This window comes from Cuculus canorus, chromosome 1, assembly GCF_017976375.1.
Source record: "Cuculus canorus isolate bCucCan1 chromosome 1, bCucCan1.pri, whole genome shotgun sequence".
Classification (NCBI taxonomy): domain Eukaryota; kingdom Metazoa; phylum Chordata; class Aves; order Cuculiformes; family Cuculidae; genus Cuculus; species Cuculus canorus.
This window is the reverse complement of record NC_071401.1, coordinates 103,589,175-103,608,590: the sequence shown is the minus strand read 5'-3', so window position 1 is coordinate 103,608,590 and position 19,416 is coordinate 103,589,175. Positions and strand designations below refer to the sequence as shown.

General features: G+C 37.5%; 1 protein-coding gene across 1 annotated transcript in view; it reads left to right on the top strand.

Annotated features, from left to right (window-relative positions):
- The first annotated feature begins 3,774 nt into the window (after nucleotides 1–3,774).
- LOC128852302 (uncharacterized) overlaps nucleotides 3,775–19,416 on the top strand; it is a 341,810-nt gene continuing 326,168 nt past the window's right edge. The window contains exons 1-3 of the mRNA XM_054068130.1: nucleotides 3,775–3,909; nucleotides 5,242–5,375; nucleotides 14,017–14,066. The gene's annotated coding sequence lies outside the window, so the exon portion shown is untranslated. The remainder of the gene's footprint in view (nucleotides 3,910–5,241; nucleotides 5,376–14,016; nucleotides 14,067–19,416) is intronic.

Below are 19,416 nucleotides of genomic sequence, written 5' to 3'. Positions count from 1 at the left end.
CGGATCAGCCTGGAGTGAGCATCTTGTAGCTACGGAATGCCAGACTGAGATATGGGATTTTTCTTAATAGAGTACCTACAGTGTTGGGAGAAGTAAAATAGAAACAGCAGTTTTGGTTTGGTTTTTTTTGATGAACTCCAAACAAACAGTACTTTACCTGCCTTTGCATTATTACGCTTACCTTGTTGCAGAATAGAAGAGCAGAAAATTGTTTTTTGTCATTATAATCTTTGGTTTTCCTGTTGTTAATCTCTTTCTGGATGATACCGGGAAATTTCTGGACTGATTCTCTGTCCTGTGTTTTAAAACTAACATAGTGCAACAGTATCCTCTCCAGGTATGAAGGCTTACAAGCCCAGTGTGGTTCATTCACCAAAGCTTATGCTGTAATGGAAATGTTCAGTGGGAATATTTAGTTGTAATGTGTACAGTCTTAAATTGTGCACATGTGGAAAAATCTTAATGTGATACATTGTAATGAGAGGTTATAGAAGTATGAAAAATAGATTCCTGCCCTATTCCTTCTCTGTAAGATTGATTATACACTTCTTAGAAACGTGCTTTCAATTTTGGAGAGCAAAGCATTGTCTGTCATAGTTTATGAGCACTATCCCTGAGCAAATGCAGCCCTTCGGCAATTGGACCTGACGCTCACTTGAGGCAGGGAGGAACACTAAATTTGGAGATGTGTAGTCTCATCATCAGTTTCTGGTTTATGTTAGAGCGTGTTCGCGAAAGCCAGCTGAGCGAAATGTTCTGCTGTTAATGTACTAAAGTCATTAATGATAAGAGTTGAATAACTATCTTGAACATCTTTTAATTTTAAAAGATAGTGGAGAAAGTTAAGCCTTAGTCAGTGTGTGGAAAGGAAGCTGAGCAAAAATAAAAGATAAATAAGGTTGGGCCATGTGTTTGAGCACTGCATTTCTGATCTTGAGTCTTGCTTTTAGAGCCATGAGCTTCTACAGAGGTTGGTTGAATGCCCCCTTTTTCCCAGTCAAGAAATCCTGAAATATGTTAAAATAACAACTGTGAAGCCAGTTTTCATTTGTTCCTCCTATAGATTAGAACAGTTGCTGGCTGTAGTCTGGGATTGGCGCAAATGTGTGTGTATATATGCATTGTGTATTAAGATTCTTTTTCCACAAAGGAGAAAATGAAATATGCTGTATGTTCAGAGAAAAACCCCACAAACCTTCAGACTCACACTTTTAAAAGTTCTGGATGACTGCAGGTTGTCATGAGAGCGTATTTTGCAAGCACTTGGTGTTTCAATCTTGAAAGCCGATAATCAATGCTTTTGTTTGAAGCTACTCAGACCTCTGCAAATATGCAACCTTAAAAATGATTTAAAGATTTTTTTTTTCATTTTTGAAAAATTAGTTATTTTTTAAATCATTTCAAAAGTAAAGAAGCATTTAAGAAATGTAAAAGGAACTGTGAAAAATTATGCAGATAATAGGTCAAATACAAGCATGCAGGTTTGGGAGTGTTACATGGAACAAACACACGTTTCAAAATGTTAGCTAGCTCTCAGTATCTGGTTTATTCACACTCCAAGTCTAATCTGTATTTCTTTTCTTCAATAACATTCTCCCTTTATAGGTAATATAGAAGCAAATGGTACTTGGAATATAGATAAAAACAGAATAACACTCATTTTAGAATAAATGTAATGCCAAAGTCAATTAAAATTCAGTTTTATTATGACTACATTGAAACTATTGGACTGTGTACACCATAGGGAATTTTTCAGCTATTAGCTATTTCTGTGCTAAATGGAATTTCAGCCCAGCTATTTTTGAGGGATAATATAAGATAAAAGTGGGACTTAAATTGTCATTTTCAGCTTGTAGTTTGTACCTTTTTTTCCTCTGTTGAAGCCTTTGTGTCCCAAGTGAACTGTAAGAGTCCAGAGAACAGAATTATTTTGAGCATGGTTTTTTGCATGGCTACCATGGAACACTGTTTGTATAAACAGCAGCAGCAGCAACTTGGATACCAATGCAAAACAACCTTGTTCAAATGACCATTTAATGGCAACTGGTCCTGGGATCCAGCTTTTAGTCCTTATTTAGTTGTACTTCTCTCCTGAAGGAGGGGGAAACGAAAAAAAAGGTTTGCTGTCATCACTCATGTCTGAATTAACTGCTTTCCAGTCCGCTCAGTCCTAGAAGATCAAACCACTGTGTAAACTCCATGCACTGAGGCAACTCCTCCTTTATGATCCCCAAAAAGTGTAGAAGAAAGAAAACTGAATCTAGAGTCACTGATACCCTACTGATGGTGCCACAGAAACCAGACAGCTTCAAAGGAGTTGTTTTCATGCAGTTCATGCTTCCTTGCAAAATTGCTGGATAGTACCTTAAGGTCATTGCCTTACTAGGACTCCTGTTGCAGGCAGACATATAAGGAAGACGAGGCTTTGCTGTCTTTAGCCCTGTTAGTTTCTTTAAAAAACAGTAATAATTATAATAATGACAGCCACCTCTCTCTCAATATTTTGCTTTACAAACTGGTGCTGAATGTACTCCTGTAATTTTCTCCTCTGGTTCTCAGAGGTAAATGCCCTTCTTGATTTCAAAGCAGAGGAAACATGGAGTTTTAAATCCCAGTTCTGGGAACCTTGTTATCTCTAACGTGTAAGGCAGAGAGCAACATTAGACAGATGTAAGACATTATTTTCTTTCCCTTTCTCTACTGCAATCCCAACTGCTTTTTCTAACATCCTATTCAGCACTTTGAGGAAAAGTTTTAAGGGCCAGAATAATTCAAGTACAAGTTAGAAAGTGTTTATAAAAAGGAGTCCTCAAACTAGGAAAGCATGTAACAGCAGCAATATGAAGCTTTGAATAAATTGCTACCGTTTCCCGTAACTGGTATTCTGATACTAGTTGCACGTTGCATAAGTAATAGTACAATTTATTTTAGGAAAATAGTATTAGAAAAGAAATACTATTATTCTAACATCAGAAGGGAATGAAGCAGTGGGATATTTAAATCTCATTGCTGCAAAAGATTCTGGGGTGCCCCAGTCATGCTGGTTTTGGGGTTTTTTTAAAGCTGATGGTCTCCTATGAAGTTCTATGTGATCAGGTTGCTTTTGTTTGGCTTAGGTAGTTAAGTACTGTGAAAAAAAATGTCGAAGCGTGCTGCAAGAGAGAATACCAATGATTAATATATCTCCGTCTATGCATTAAACATTTTGGGTTTTTTTAAATTTAGAGTGAGCTTTCAAAAACTCTACTATGGTAAACACTTTGGCATCATTGACGTCAGGGGAAAATACCTATTTTTCTTAAATCCTCTTTGAAAATCCAAATACTTTCTAGCAGGTGAAGAAATTTTTAAGTGATTCATGAGAATGTGAACTATATCAACTTTCACAAGTGTGTCCCTTTTATGTAGGTCTGCAAGTTTTGATATCTAAGTGATGAGTGCACACTGTTTTGCAGTAGTTATGTGAATTTACCCGTCTTTCTAGCAATAATGAACAGAAGAAGAGCTGTAGCTGTACTGTTTTAAATGACAATTTGTTTTTTAATGGTTCACTTGGGCATCTGAAAGTCAGCCTTGAAAAGTATCATTAAATGTTGACTTTTCAGAGTCTCAGTCACTCTTTTAAGACATTGAGCAATTCTATCATATGGGCTTAGGAAACAGAACACCCTCAGCACATCTACAATACTTCATTTTACTGTTAGTTCAAAAATCTGATAATACTGTTACTTGAAAAATGTTATCTTTTATTTTTATATTTTCAGAGGATTGAAGGGACACGCTAGGAAGAATGAAGCTGTTCTAATGGAGGATAACTTAGTCTTCTGATGAAAGTATTTTCTTGCTCATCTCATAAGAAATGAGTGTTTATTAACAGCCCAAGCAGCCAACTTTTGTTCTGTGCTTCGGGTAAGATATCTTGTATGGTTATTTTGCTAATAGGAGATAGAACTGGGCATTCCTTTCTTGCTTCTAACTAACAAAATGTTTGCCTGTTCAGCAAACTGAGACATCAGAAAAATAGTCGCAAACTTGCATGTATTCTGGTAAGTTAAAACTATTCTGGAGTGTTTGCAGTGGATCAGTGAACCTGATCATGGTATTAAAATAGCAGTTTGTTGCAGTTTCTACTATAAACAATCCTTTCATAAGGTTTTGAAATTATCTTAAGATTATACATCATGTAGCCATATACCGTTTTAATTGTTGTCCCCCCCACTAACTGTCCCATAAGCCTTCACATACTTTGAGACAGTTTCTCTCTCCTGTCTTCCTTAAATGTATTGTGTGGCTATGATATAGTTCGATCTACTGTCTTCAGTTTTCCCCTCCAGCTAAAGCGTTTTCTCCATAAGGAACTTTTCTTTTGTTGAGGTAGAGCTAAATTGTGTAAATCCAGGGGGAATTTAGCATGGGTGAACACCGAGCCCTTATGTTGCTGGTAGCCTTGGAAAGAAAAGCCTGCTGGTTCAGTAATCCCCAAGGCTGCAAGGTGCCAGAAGCTGGGAGCATGTAGTATTTTCCCTAGGGTCTATTACTGGATAGCAGCAGGGGCACGATATAGGTCTGGAAGAACTTTTGGCTCTGCCCAGTACAGCCATTTCTATGTTTTTGTTACCTGATGCGTTTCTTGCCCACCTTATTCAGTGACATGGGCTTTGGTGGCAGGTCCCGCACTGCACTTTAGGATCCGCTCAGAAGGGTTTGGAAGCCACCCTGCACCTTCTGTGGTAATTTTCTACCCATTTCTGCAAGAACAGATGCAGCTGTGCTCAGTCTTTCATGCTGTTTGCTGGCCAGCTATCAGCAAATGGAAAACATTCCCACTAAGGCGCTTGGGTGGGGAAAGAATAGGAAGTAGTTAAATTGTGAAACTTCTTTGGGCATCTGTGCTTTGCAGTGCCCCTCAGTGGAAGGCATTTGTTGTCTTTCTGCTGTCTAAACCAAGGCTGAAATTTAATTTGAATGTCCTTTAACCATGCAATACCCTGGGAATGAATCCTATAAAACAGCCTGTATCAGGCCTGTACAAATCAGACCTTAGTCTGAATGAGCTTGAACTTCATTATGTTAGTACAGAGTAATTAGTAGAAAACCAAAATGCAATTTTGTCTGAAGTATGGCATTTCTAGGGCTTTAGCTCACCTACAGCTGTGCAAGGCTTTTAGTGTCCTGACAAGCAATCTGTCAGAGCAGGAATGTTGAGTGCATTCATTTATAACTTCAGTTCTTTTCTTACAGGAGCTCAAGTGACTCCACTGAAACTCTGGCATTTATCACAGACAAAATTAGGTCAGAAGAGAGCACAGAGGTACTGAAGTGAAAACAGATAAATTCATCCTTAGAAGAGGAAAAAAAACTCTCCTCCGCGTAAGGTAAAATTTTCCTAAGGGATTTTCCAGCCAAGCTAACAGCATCTTTGAAATAAATGCACTATCCAGGTCTATAGAATATTAAATTTTTTTTGTTGAGGTATGTAACTTCAAGAAAAAATTTTATCTTAAATATAAACAGGTTTTTATCTTAAATATAAACAAAAGCAACCTAGGGAAGAATTTGTTCCAGTTTAGTCTTGCAGTTAGTGTCCACTTGTGCAAGCTGCTGATCACGTTTAGATGGCAGCACGAGTGGTGGCTTTATTTGTCTTCATTATTTTGCAGGACCCTAGTACTTGTGTTCTGGTTACTACTATTGTCTCTAACAATAAACTGAGTAAGTCTAGGCAATTACTCCCTATCTATTGACACAATTAATAGGTGCACCTCTTATCATCAAGTCATGTTTAATAAAAGCTTAAATTTTGACACTTCTCATGTTAGAGATTATTTTTGTAAATATTTTATAACAAATTATCAAATATTTATGTAAAAGCCATTACTGTATTTGCAGTTATGTTTTGAGGTGTCACACGCTGACTTTTTTAGTTAATTTATTTTAAGAATTATTATTCTAATTTAGAACATCCCATAGTTAAATCAGATTCTGAAAGGTAAGGACAGACTTCTTTATTGTGTTGATAAATCAAAGTTACTCTGTTAAGATCCTACTGCTATTGCTAGAACATATAATTAACCAGCTTCTAAAGAATTACTACATCTGCATATGGAAAGAATAAATCATTGAGGTAGAAAGAACAAGACCTTCTTAATGTCCTTGTAAATAATATGGAAAATCTGGATTTGCCTGGGAGCTGATGCAGAAGAAAAATCTAGTTTAATGTGCTGACCTGATTCTGTTCCTCTTGGTAACCTTGCTATAAGGTTTTCAATCAGATGGAGCATATGTGAGAACCTAATAGAAAGCAGTATGGATAATTAAGTGTTTTAAATTAAAGGCAGAAAAATACTGGTAATTCTGAGTTTGGAGTTGTGGGGTTTTTTTTGTTTGTTTATTTCAAATATGGCAAATTATTTTAGAGCATAATTGTATGTACACCAATATGTGTTTGTTTTCACATGCCGTCACTTAAATTGTTTTTAGATGGTTTTCTCAAGAATAACAGGCTACGTTTTAACACAGGCTTTAAGGACTTAATGATGTTTTCCAGCTATTACTACGCTAAAAGGCTGCAATAGTTACTTTCTTCAGATTTAATGAAAATAAAGCTTTTGAACACCTTTCCTGCATCTTAAGTATCAGCCACATTAGGTACCACAGCTTAAAAATGAGACAGAGGAAATGAAACTGTATGTCTGGCTAAGGTGTAGTCCATTTGCAAAGAAAGTGATAATGGGAATTAGAGTAGACTAACTGCTTTCTCTGATACCAAATGAACACAATGCTAGAGCATTTCTCTTTGAAATGCTCCTAAGGCTCAAGGGCAGTAAGGAGCAATCATTTGAGACAAGGACAAGTCAAATGTCTCTTTTGAAGTGTCAAATTGTATTTTTTTTTAACAGTGTCCTCTAAATGGAAGATAAAGTTCAGAGTCTTTTGCAAGAGAGCTTCAGAGCAATCTGCACTTTGGAGGAAAGTCACTGTGGTTTAAATGTGAGTTATAAAGATTTTTGCTGTACTAAATGAAAGGGGAGGACTTCAAAGGTCAGTGCTCGCCTTGCAACAATTGCCAATTTCTGGTATCTAGACTTCGAAGCAATGTTGAGCTTCGCTCTCAAAATTGCTAATTTTGTTTCAGAGGTTGAAATTGTTGGGAAGAAACCAGACCTCCCTAAAATTGAACTCTGGTTTTCATTTTGACAGATTGCTTCTGGGTATCAATAGTTAGGATGCCTGCATGGCTTTTGGTTTGTCCCATGTCTGCCCTGTATGAATGGAGCTGATTTGGAATTTTCTAATTAAAGAAATGTGGTCTAATTCTGATTTATAAGAAATCTTCCTGACCAGCTGTTGGAGAGAAGAGGAGAGAAAGAGAAAGGTTCTGTCATCAAATAGCAAGTAACGCTTATGTATCAGCATGCAGTGATACTTTCCAAGAATATCTTCCTAACTTCCGGCAATTTGTATTTCAGGAACTTTATGAACCAAGAGCAGTGACTTTTCAGTGTAAAACTGAATGGGTGCCCATTTAGAGTTTGCAAAGATGAACACTTATTCAGCAAGTGTTATACGAGCACATAAAGACTGTATTCGAAGTCTCGGTGTGAATGAGATGGAGAATTAATTTCTTCATATCCTACCTTATGAATGTTTTACTTAAGAACATTCATACTGTTTTTTTGTTAAGTTTGGAAAGCAAGGGAAAAGTCCAATGGTAAAGAGTGATTTTGTAGGGGAAATTGAATAGTGATATTTAAAATAACAGTAAGTAATGTTCTGGATGTTGTGAACGGTGTTTCTTGTTCCAACTGCAACTCTAGTCTTTAAAGGCAAGCAAATTCTTTTAAGCATTGTGGTCTTGTAATTCATTTTATAGGTGAATTATTTTAGCATTACTAGTACATTTTATCCATCATTTAAGTGTATGATAGAATCATAGAATGGTATGAGTTGGAAGGGACCTTAAAGATAATGCAGTTCCGACACCCTTACCATGGGCAGGGACACCTTCCACTGGACCAGGCTGCTCAAGACCCCATCAACCTGGCTTTGAACACCTCCAGGAATGGGGCAGCCACAGCTTCCCTGGACAACCTGTGCCAGTGCCTCAGCACTCTCATGATTAAGTATTTCTTCTTAATCTTTAGTCTAAATCTTTCCCCTTCCAATCTAAAGCTATTCCCCCTCGTCCTATCACTACATGCCCTTGTAAAATGTCCCTCCCCAGCTTTATTGTACACCCCCTTTAGGAACTGGATAATTGTTATAAGGTCTTCTTGGAGCCTTGTCTTTTCCAGGCTGAACAACCACAGCTCTCTCAGCCTGTCCTCATGTGGGAGATGCTTCAGCCCTCTGATCATCTTTGTAGCCCTCCGCTGGACCCATTTCAACAGTTCCATATCCTTCTTATGTTGGGGATTCCTGAACTGGATCCATTACTCCAGATGGGGGTCTTACGAGAACAAAGTAGAGGGGGAGAATCAGCTCCTTGTATGAAAGTGAGGGATGGCAAATTATTTCTCTTTTGTGTTATTTTATTATAGGCACTGATACACGTCTCTGGAGAATATTTTCACATAGTGTGAATAGGCGTTCCGTGTAAAATTCCTCATGATCTCTCTCTCAGTCTTCTGGTAAATATATATCTGGTTTTAGCTCACTACTGTTCAAACATTTATGTAAAAATATTCAACATAGAAATATTTTTTCTTGTTATTGCAGAGATGCAATGAACAGTAATATGCAAAGATAAAGTCTGTCTATTTTGGAGAGGAGGTTTTATAAAATGCATGCAATTTAATACCCAACACACCTTTTTCTGCATGTTACCATACATGATCACTTTTGAGATCCAATTTTAGACCCTTGTGCAAAGTCAACGGCACCTCATGACATAAGAAGTTCATGACATAAGAAGATTTTGGGAATCTGGCACCTTCAGCTCTGAACAAATCCTGAAAAGGCAGTCTGGGAATGTCTGTTCAGGAAACCTTTTTTAAAGGTGTCTGAAGATCTCTCCAATTTAGCTTAACTAGAATCTGGATCCTATCTAGCAGGAAGGACATCTGTTCCAGGACTCACCATCATAATTGTTTCTACATTATGCTGTTGTGTAAATTGTAGAAGTAATATCAGACTTAAAGTGAGGAACCTCCCTATCTTTCCTTTCTGTATGAGAATGGCAAAAGGCCAGGCCCTCAAATTCCCTCCTCCTGTTGCTCCTTCCAGATCCATCAGTATTCATCTCCTGATTGTGTAGTAGTGCAGGGTGGAAAGTGCTTTTGCTCTGTAGGATGTTCACCTGGATTGTAAGTGTAATGGCAGGCGGGGGGAGAACCCAGCTTTTTCAGCGTATGAGAAGATGATGTAAACATTGTACCTTTTCTGTAAAAGAAAAATGCTGTCAGTTTCTGCTTCCACCTCTCTGAGTTGCACAGGTAGTGATTCAGGTGTCTGCGCAGATTTGTTCCTGGGTCAGGTTTTTGAGCCTGTGTGCCTAAATTATAGTTCCCGCATTATTCCCACTTTAGGAACCTAAATTGACTTTCATTCTACTATGATAAATTTTGTTCATAGATATAATGATGAATTCCTTCTCCTCTTGGACTTTGGTGTCATCATGTGGGCTGTTGTCAGTGTGAATGATTTATTTTTAATTCATATAATGAATTTTCTTATTGCCAGAACGGTGTTTTGTATGGTCTGAGGCTGTAGCATTCACATTGCCACAGTTATTGCCAAACAACTATCTTCTCTAATTGAGTATAACGGCCCTGGTCATTTATCATTAAGCACTGCAACATCAGTCTCTGGCCTTTTCCTGAACTCTTAAGAATTGTGACTTTTCTTTGAACTCTCGGCTTTTAGTTCCACTGACCCTATTGCCCATTTATAACTGGTGTGCCATTTATCACTCTCAGGCTTAGAAATATGGTTGGAGGAATAGACTCAAGTGCAATCCTTCACACCTATGGTGTCTTTGTATTTGGACTTCACAGTTTCTGTGTAGTGTAACTGATAGGGACAGATTAGTTACAAAAATGCAACTCCATTGAAGGGTTGTGATAATACCATGCCATAAACTGTATATGATGCTCAAGAGACTTGACATCATCGGGGTTCTGAGATTAAATTACAGCATCTACTATTACTCTCTGTCAGTGTCTCTTTTAGAAGAGGGTTTTTGTGTAACCCCGGTGTGACATACACAATATTTTCTAAGTTAGAGCACTTGCTGGTGCATTAATCCAGAGTCACGTTAATAGTTAAACTACAAATGATATAAACTAGATTTGGTGCAAAAAGGCATAAGAGTTTGTGTTACAGAGAAATTATCTGTATTGACTGCTGCTAAGATCTTGATGTGTTAGACTGATTTGGGACCAAAATTTGGCATTTTAACAGTTTTGCATTCTCAAATAAAAAAAGCAAATAGTATGTAATTCTAGCAGAAATAGTGGTGAGCCTACTGTATCATTCCTAGAAAAAAAAAAACCAGTATGTATTTATTTTAAAAGCAAAACAAACCTACTTCTTTCTCTTGCATTCCCTTTATTTTCTGTGCAGTTTGTGCTATTTACAGACATGCTTGCTCACTTTTCTTCTGCCCCTAGGAAACTCTAGCTTTCCTTTCCTTAAGCTGTTCTTCACACCTCCCATTTACCTCATTTTTCTTCATCACTCTCTCTCCTGCCTTTTCTTTTGAATTTTTCCATCACTTAAGTGAGAAAAACTTGAATACGTTGTGTTTCAATGCAGTTTTGGCCAAGGAATGTTTATTTTTAATGATATTTAACCTTATGTGGGAGAAGAAAGGAATTGCTTCAAAACTTCATCAAACTATGAAGTTGCTGTTAATGGTGCAAGAGATCTTTTTGCAATTCACAGGAGGGAGACAGATGGAGCTACTTGGGTTTGTGAACTCTAGGAGGAGTGCGGAAAGCTGAACAGCTCTAGCTAAGACTTTGGGAAGAACACTGTTCTTAGGAGATTAAATCTCCTGTGATAAGAATAATAGATCAAAGCTCAGGATTTCATGCCATGAAAATAAAAAATGTTTTCTTTGAAATCAGAAAAATTCTTGGTGTTTTGTTCACTACAGTATGAACCACTCAGGAAAGCAATGATTAGAGTAAATATTTGACTTGGCATTCTCTAATCAAATGCCTCATTTATTTATATAAGATTCAACAAACTTATTTGCCATTCTTCCTCATCTTTCTTTGTTTCCTCTGTCCAGACTTTGTGGGATGGTGTCTCCTCCCATCCCATACCTCTGTGATCACAGTATTCCCATGCTGTGTTATGATGTGGAAAGGAATGCTGCAGAGGTGTCTGAGCCCTTTTCCTAATGTCTTCCCCCAATGTGCTTTTTTAGGATAGAGAAAGTTCCTACGAGGGATTCAATTTATGCCTTCTAAATAATAAAGCAATATGTTTTGCTATATATGTAAAATTTCACATTAAACCTGTGCCAAAGCTTCTAACGACTTCCCTTACATTTTCAAAATCTCCTTTCTCTTTACTGTGAAACACAGCCCCCTCCCTGATCTGACTTGTTGTTAGTGAGAATTTTATGTGAATTTACGAACTCACTAAATAAGGAAAAAAAATTCTTACAGTATTCTGCTTCAGAAACTGGCTGCCGTTGGCCTGGAAAGGCATACCCTATGCTGGTTAAAAAACTGTCTGGATGGTCAGGTTCAAAGAGTGGTGGTAAATGGAGTTAAATCCAGCTGGAGGCCAGTCAGAAGTGGTAACAGTTCTGTTCAGTATCTTTATCAGTGACCTGGATTAAGGGATTGAGTGTACTCTTAGTAAGTTTGTGGATGACACTAACCTGGGAGGAAGCGTTGGTCTCCTTCAGGGTAAGGAGGCTCTACAAAGGGGTCTGAATGGGCTGGATCGATGGGCTGAGACCAACAGGATGAGGTTTACCAAGGCTAAATGCAGTCCTGCACTTGGGATACAGTGACCCCATGCAGCACTACAGGCGTGGGGAAGAGTGGCTAGAAAGCTGCCCGGCAGAAAAAAACCTGGAGTGTTGGTTGACAGCCAACTGAACATGAGCCAGCAGTGTGCCCAGGTGGCCAAGAAGGCCAATGGTATCTTGGCTTATATCAGAAGCAGTGTGACCAGCAGGACCAGGGAAGTGATTCTGCCCCTGTACTCTGCACTGGTGAGGCCACACCTCGAATACTGTGTTCAGTTCTGGGCCCCTCCTTACAAGAAAGACATTGAAATCCTGGAATGAGTCCAGAGAAAGGCAACAAAGCTGGTGAAGGGACTAGAGAACAGGTCTTATGAGAAGTGGCTGAGGGAACTGGGGTTGTTTAGCCTAGAGGAGAGGAGACTGAGGGGAGACCTTATCACTGTCTACAACTATCTGAATGGAAGTTGTAGAGAGGTGGATGTTGGTCTCTGTCTAAGTGACAGGTGATAGGATGAGAAGGAATGACCTCAAGTTGTTCCAGGGGAGGTTCAGATTGGACATTAAGAAAAAAATTCTTCACGGAAAGAGTTATCAAGCGCTGGCCCAGGCTGCCCAAGGAGGTGGTTGAATCACCATCCCTGAAGGTATTTAAAAGATGGTTAGACTAAGTGCTTAGAGATATGATTTAGTAGTGGACAGGTATGGTTGAGCTTGATGATCTCAAAGGTCTTCTCCAACCTAGGGATTCTCTGATTCTATATTGTTTGTAGATTTAGACTTAAGTTATGCTTTGCAGTAATTACTATTTAAAATAAAGAAATGTGGTATCCCAATACAGCCATTGGTTAGAGTGCAATACCACTTATGTTTAATTGGTAGATAATTAGTCATTAGTAATTGTAGATGTTATATATGCTGCAAGCCTTTGCAACCAGCATTGTTGTGTTGAAATGGTTTCAATTTTCATTCATTCAGGATGAGGCACTTTGTTTCTGTATTCAAAGTTAGTCCTCAAGTGTAGTCCTCTAAATCTTTCTTCACCTCAGGGAAAAATGTAAATGATGTGAACCAGTCACCATTAGATCTTTTAATGCTGGCCTGTTCAAGATGATGTAGTTTAAACACTGTTTCATATATCAGGTATATTTTAGTGCCATTTAAAATACTCCATTTGGTTTAAAAACTAGGACTGAAGCAGAGACATAGAAGAAAGGTAAGGCAGTTCTGGTTTAAATGTAGACAAAGTGGTTAATTTTTTGATTCTTGCATCATTTGTGAGAAGTTTATCTGGCATTTCCTTGCTCCTTATGGTGTTGGTCAGCGATTTTTAGTTCATGTTGTTTTAAATCACTGTTTCACAAAGATTAAGGCAAGCTTTCATGCAAGCTTCAATAGATTTAGTTTGGAGCTTTTCTATTAGTACTAAAACAGTGTTAGTATTACTCCTGTTTTCCACAGAAAAAGACATTGTGACCTATGACCTATTGTAAAAACAAAAAAACCGAAATAAAGAAACAAAAAGAAAATGCAAATGCTACTTCTAGAGATTGGAAAAGGGATCTTAAGTTTCTTTCTGTGGACAATCAACTGAGGATTTGATTTAGTTATATAAAACGCGGTTCTCCACAAGACAGCTGATGTCATAGCTCTGCTGTAGCAGCAAATTATTCTCTGTCTGAAAAGTATTCACACATATTTTAGAGCTACCTGAGTGAAGTGAGTTTTATTTGTTCCTTAACAATTCAGAGAGCATTGAGAAGCAGTCTGTGTCTTCTAGGAACACAGCATTGTACTCTTAAGATGGACTCCACCCTTATTCTTCTATTTGGAGGTAGCATTAGGTTTTTGTTCCTGAGACTGTAAACTCTGGGGAATTTTCCTCCTGAGTGTGCTGAAGGAAAAATTGGGACAATCAAGTTGCTTGTCTTTTTAGTTAATTTTTTTCTCAGTGGGTTATAAAAAATTAAATAATTAAAATTGCACTATAAATAATGTACTGAACTTGTTCTGCTGAGAGGTGCAATGTTGTCCTTCTCAGTAGGAGGACAATTTATACTGTAATAAAATGAGTTCATTCTGTTGTCCAGGGACCGAAGGGGCAAGTGGGAAAGGAGGGAGTAGCGCAAGCTGCACAGTGGTAAGATACAACTTTAATTTATCAAACCTAGCCTTGCTTCTGTGGCTCTACACAATTTAAATAAGGCTTATCTCGGCATGTACATGTGAATTTTATTGAATGAACTCCCTATCTGATGACATTAGGATTTTTCACATGGTTAATGTGATCTGTAATAGACACTCTTACCCCTTTCCCTCAGATCTGAAAAAAAAATTGTAGTGGCTGCTGATGCTGGTTTTTATAATGCACTTTTTTAATACTGTGTTCTTCAAATTTGAAGTTCAGGAAAAAATCTTGTATTTTAGTGACAGCAAAATGCCTTCAGCTTAGATCCTTTGAAAAAGTGCAAATGCCTTGTGACATGAATGCAATTTACCCTCTTAACATTGTCTGTACAGTGCTCTCTGATTTCTTTGCTTCCCTTGTACTTTCAACCCCATTGAAAATGCCTTACGGTCCCACTTGATAACACTCGTGAGCTAAAGTGTGCTGAACCTCTGCAAAATGATCAGAATGGTCTGCAAATTGGTGCATCTGGGTGTTCAGAAAGAACTGGTTAAGACTGCTTTCTTCTAGAGCTTGCTTTTAATCTCAGATTTTATGGTGTTTTCACTGCTTGGAATTATGTGTTCATATGAACGATTCATTTTTGGCTGATCTCTACTTCTGAGTATTACAGAATATGCAAATTCAGTCATGGAAATATGTTTTGAAAGGTGGTATCTTGATTGCTTTTTCCTTGAGTAAAGTTACTGTAGGAGATCAAAAGGAAGAATATAATGATGAAGTCAAAATGAATCTACTGCTTTTATGGGAATCATGTGGGAAGTTGTGAGGAGATATAGCTTTAAGGAATGAAAAATAATAAACGCCCCTCCAAGTAATGGTGCACCTGATTGTTTTTTTTCATAGTTGCAAAACTTTAAGTAAAATATGACTATGAGTTCAGCATATGATTTTCTTTCTTTTCTTTTCTTTTTTTTTTCCTCTTCTCTTCTCTTCTCTTCTCTTCTCTTCTCTTCTCTTCTCTTCTCTTCTCTTCTCTTCTCTTCTCTTCTCTTCAAAAGGTTGGATAATTTTTCTTTGGTCAAGTTGTACAATTAGAACTGCATTTCTGTAAAAGCTCACTATTCTAACTCCTCCTGAGGAGGAAACAGATGCTCTAAATAAAATAGCACATGTATAAATAGAATACATCAGGAAAGTGTGGCTAGCGTGTGTGTAACAGCATTATACAGGAATAATAGACAACTCTCTACTTGAAACTGTAAGCATGGTCAGCTTTAAACTGTCCACAGATTTCCTCTTAGGACCATTTTCTGCTTATTTTGAATGTCCTTATAGCTAATCATAGGCTCTGTCCAGTGATCTATACTGAAGTTCACACAGATTTCATGATTGAACCTATTGACCTTGAGTGTTTAAATTCAAGCTACAAAAGTGGTCTAAACCAGCTTGGAAAGTCAATTGCTTTGGAAGCCTCGCAGCATTTCAGACTAGCCTGAAATTGCTTTACCAGTCTGGAGGTCTCTGTTTGCTTACGTATATACCCTTTTGCCAAGTAACACTGTGCAAGCTCGGAGGTTGTGTTTCTTCTAGTCTCAACAGTGTGGATAGTCATTGGCACGTGGCTTTTTGTCACTGAGTCATAACTGCCAAATAGTATAACATGTGTCGTTAATGCATATTTCTTCTGAAAGAATATATAGCTCTATTTAGAAAGCCTTTTTTCCCCCCTCTAAAATGCAGTTAAATTTGGAGAACGTTTTTGTCTATAGTATATATTCTGTAACCAGTTTAGAATCATTCATCTTTTGTGCTGAGATTGAAACAATTTATCAATTTCCGCTGTCAAAACATTCTGTTTTATTATATGCCTTACATAATTTCATTCATATCCTTTATATCCAATAACTGAAAGTAATATATAGAAAGACTGAAGGGTTGCTTTTATTGTAGTTGAGCTTAAAAGCTCCAGTCAGTATTATGGTTCTACTATCTCACTTTCTGTGAGTGAAAAGAGACAAAACTTGAGCTAGTTATAATTTCATTACAAAAGGCTTTCTCTGAGAAAATAAAGTAGTATTGTTTGTTTTGCAGAGAGAGTGATGTGCAAAAAAAATAATAATAATTAGCAACTAAATTTTCATTACCTGAACACGAGGAGTTTAGAGGTTTAAATTTCACAATTTCAGGTGCTGAACAATCAGGCCTTAAGATGCCTGTGGCAATGGGCTGCCTATGGATTTCTGCTCTGTATTTCAGTTACCATATGGATACTCAGCAATTTTGAAGATATATGCTGAGGATTTAGAGTTCTGGATACTGGGAAATCTGCCTCTGGTTGGTGTGGCAAAAATAACCTAGGAAATCTTTGGCAGGGGTGGGAAGAAACTTACTGAGTTTCAGTGCAGATTTTAAGGCCTCTCTTCTCTGTTTTCCTTAGTTTTTTTTGTGTAGGTTAAATCCATAGCACGCTCTGTGAATGTTGCAAAAATTTGTGAGGCTTGGGAGTCCTACTGGTAGAGGACCGCTCTAGAACATAACTCTCATCTTAGTTTAGCGCTAGTACGTAAGGAACTGTGGTTTGACCTTCAGCTTTGGGTCACATTATTTTAACCTGAAATAAACTTTTCATACTTAAATATGAGATACTACTATTTTTTTTTTCAAAGTTGTCACTTTAAAGTACAAACAGTGCAATTTTGGTAAGCTGATCCGGTTGACAACATTTATCCGTACTTTGCCCAAATCTTACTGTTACAAAGGAAAGAAAAAAACAAAACCAAAAATGACCTCCACCCCTTGGAAATAAAAGATACGAAGGCGTGACTTTGAATTAAATGCTTGATAGACCTCAGAAGTCTTTTTACATTAATCTCTTTGCCATTAAATATGCATTTTGGCATTATAGCAGGAACAACTTTCATGTCAAAATCATAATTAGGAGCAGGAATTTTATTGTGTTTTGAGAAAAAAAAAAACATTACCTGCTAATAATATTTTTTCCTTGTGTGTTTGCTCTTATGACCTTCAGTTCTGTAGAATTATCTTGCAGACTGTGAGAATCTTTTCTTCACCATGCTGTTGCATAAGCAAGTTCATTGCATCACACTTATGAACAGAGACTGATGAAGCGCAGTCTCTGAGTCTCATATAACCCTTGACCATAATTTTTCTTCCTTGTTATCACTTACTACTTATAAAACATTACTATCAGATTTGTAAATTTTCAGAAATGGAATTAAGATGAAGTTGAAAATAGTTCTGGGGGTAAACAATTCTGAAGATTAGAAGAGATCTAAAAACAATAATTTCCTAACCTGTAATGTATTTTGGCCATTATTGCATGTTTTTCTTTCATCTTAAATATCAGTAGTCCAAAGTAAGTACAGATTGAATGCTTTGTTGGTCAAGAAACTTTCAAACTACTAGTTAGTTTTAGCTTCTTGTTGACGTGCAACACAAATGTCCATGTTTTCAAACTTTGTGCCTCCAAGTAACAGCAGAAGAATTCAGTATTCACCTTTAGAAACCCTGTTTCTCTTCCACAGTGGAGGAAGTTTAAATTCAAGAGCTGCCGTTCTTATCTTCTTTCAGTAGAAAATTCACTCATGTTTCTGTAGGTTTGTTAACTTGTTAAAATGTCTCACATTATAATCATGAAGAGGTAAAAGGAGTCAAAGACAGAGATGTGACCAATGTGCTTACTTTAAATTTCCTTTTCTGTATTCGAAAGTCTTTTCTGATTTACTTAGTAAAATCAGATATTGTAGCTCATGCTAGGACTTCTAAATCTAGATCTGCAGCCATGCTTTCTCTCTACACCTGCTCTGTAGTATGAAATAGAGTTCAGTTCAGAAAAATTTACAGCAGATGACACTCAAAATCTCCCCTTATTCTACCAGGTCACTTCTATTTTGTGTCACTGAGGTTTTGTAAAAATACATGTTCTACTTTCTTGATGATAGCTAAAAAGCTGAGTTCATAGGGGTTTCAGCAAGTTTAAGGCCTCTTTAGAAATGCCTGAGCCTTACCTCCTTTTCTGTCCCAGGAAATGTCTGTAAAGTGTCACTGAGTGTAAAAATGAATGAACAATGGGGTGAAAAGTTGTTTTATTTTCCAAAATGTAAATACTAGAAATTCATCCTGTGACTTGAAAGTGAAACTTCTTTTCCTTTCTTCTCTTCTTGTGCTGCATGCAGTAAAATTTTACTGTAGGTGGATTCTTGAGATTCTTGGGCTCACAAAGCCTGATAAGATTCATGAACACTTTGTCACAGAAGGTAGTCCCTCTCTTTATGATGATACTGGAATGTCAGTCATGTAGGTGCTTGGGTAGATTTCAACTAATAAAGTGTGAAAGTGATCACCATAAACATGTTTATTATTGAAAACACATGGATTTAGCACATGGATTACTTACGCTCCATTAGAAATCTTGTACCTAAGCATAACACTTGTGTGGTCAGCTTACAACTGACCGGATCTCCCACCTCTCCAGCTGCCAGGTGTGTCCCTTAGGACATGAGTCCTGCAAGAAAGTGATGTGATGCTTGAAGTCACCTTGTATTTAGTATTGGGTGAAGAGCCTCTCTTCTCACCTGGACTGGCAGTGGGTAGAGAGAAGAGTGACACTGGGCCAATGCTTGTGGCTTTTGTCTTGAGACTTTCTTGCTCTGTGGAGCAGAGGCAGTGGATGAACATATGCACTACAGGGAAGCCGACTCTGGGTCCATAGGTGCGTATGAGCTGTTGGTAGCACCTGTAGCGCAGTGCACAGAGCTGCTCCCAGACATATCCTCCTCCTCAGTGCAGTAATACCTGTTCATTGTGCTCTCTGAAGTGTTTTGTGGCTCCATGGATAATCGTAGACACAGTGCCCCTGCTACTTCCGTCACAGGCAAATATTTTGCTTTGTTGTAGCTTTCCAAAGAATTCCTACAGTAATTCCTCCCTCTGGAGCAAAAAGGGAAGAGACATGAAGATTACGCTGTATCCTTGTTGGGTGAAGGCATAATTTGATGTAAGAAATAGCTGTTGTGGATGAAACTAGCAGATGTAGAATAAATAACAAGTGACTATTCTTTGGTTACTTACCATTTGGGGTATTGTTTCATTTTCTCCCACTGCTAAACAATGTGACAATCAGAGAAACAAGAGTCCCTCTGACCTTCCCTTTTTGATATTCTTATAATAACCCTTCAAATCTGAAATGGTATTATTCTAATTTAATAATCACTTTATTTTTCTATTTCACTTTTTTTCCCATGCTTTCTTTTCAATCAGATCTGAAATATTCTAGATTTAGATTATGTATCGTGTGTGGTAGGAGTTTATTAAATATAACACAGTAGAACTATATATA